Here is a 1,359-nt window from a genome sequence, read left to right as displayed (position 1 = left end):
TTTGAGACGGAGTTTTGCTCTAGGCTGGAGTGCAGTGGCACCAGTCACTCCAACCTCTGCCTCCCAGGTTCAAGCGATTCTCCTGCCTCAGCCTCCCAACTAGCTACGATTACAGGCACCTGCCACCACACCCAGCTAATATTTTTTATTTTTAGTAGAGACAGAGTTTCACTATGTTGGCCAGGCTGGTGTCGAACTCCTGACCTCAGGCAATCTACCTTCTTTGGACTCCCAAAGTCCTGGGATTACAGGCATGAGCCACACTGGCCCCTTCACATTTTTTTTTTTTTTTTAAGTTTTAATGAGCAGTGAGGACAACCAGAGGTCACTTTTGTCACCATCTTGGTTTTGGCCGGCTTCTTTACTGTATTCTGTTTTTTCTTTTTGAGATTGAGTCTCACTCTGTCACCCGGGTTCGAGTGCAGTGGCACAATCTCGGCTCACTGTGCCCTTCACCTCCCAAGCTCAAGTGATCCTCCTACCTCTGCCTCCCAAGTACCTAGGACCACAGGCATGTGCCACCAAGCTCAGCTAATTTTTGTATTTTTGGTAGAGACAGGGTTTCACCATGTTGGCCAGGCTGGTCTCGAACTCTTGACCTCAAGTGACCCACCTCTGACTTCCAAAGTGCTGGGATTATAGGCATGAGCCTCTGTGTCTGGTCAACATACTATTTTCTCAATATGCATTTTGCCATACTTTTTAAGCACACCTCTTCTGCTATCTAGTAGTATTATTTACTCTTGGAAATGACCAAAGCAAACTTTATTACCCTATGAACAAACCCATTGTAGTTGGCATCCACAAACACACTTGGTGTAAAGAAATCATAGCTATGACCAAGAGTATTTCTTATTTGGAGACAGTGTCTCACTTTGTCACCCTGCCTGGACTGCAGTGATATAAACACGGCTTGCTGTAGCCTTGACCTGCCAGGCTCAAGTGATCCTCCCACCTCAACCCCTTCAAGTAGCTACAGGTGCTCACCACCATGCCCAGCTAATTTTTTTGAGGAGACAGAGTCTTGCTGTGTTGTCCAGATAACTCCTGAGCGCAAGTGATCTGCCTGCCTTGCCTCCCAAAGTGCTGGGATGACAGGTATGAGCCACTTGCACCTGGCCATAAAAATATTTCTTAAGGCCAGGCGCGGTGGCTCAAGCCTGTCATCCCAGCACTTTGGGAGGCCGAGCCAGGTGGATCACGAAGTCAGGAGTTCGAGACCATCCTGGCTAACACGGTGAAACCCTGTCTCTACTAAAAAATACAAAAAGCTAGCCGGGCGAGGTGGCTGGCGCCTGTAGTCCCAGCTACTCGGGAGGCTGAGGCAGGAGAATGGTGTAAACCTGGGAGGCGGAGCTT

At 48.7% G+C, this 1,359-nt stretch overlaps 1 protein-coding gene across 1 annotated transcript in view; it reads right to left on the bottom strand.

Moving 5' to 3' along the window:
• Positions 1 to 1,359, bottom strand: part of BPTF (bromodomain PHD finger transcription factor) — a 178,463-nt gene that overhangs the window by 28,163 nt on the left and 148,941 nt on the right. The gene's annotated exons all lie outside the window — the stretch shown is intronic.

Source organism: Colobus angolensis, unplaced genomic scaffold (assembly GCF_000951035.1).
Source record: "Colobus angolensis palliatus isolate OR3802 unplaced genomic scaffold, Cang.pa_1.0 Scaffold1, whole genome shotgun sequence".
NCBI classification, from domain to species: domain Eukaryota; kingdom Metazoa; phylum Chordata; class Mammalia; order Primates; family Cercopithecidae; genus Colobus; species Colobus angolensis.
The sequence above is the reverse complement of the archived record's forward strand: the minus strand, read 5'-3'. Positions and strand labels throughout refer to the sequence as shown.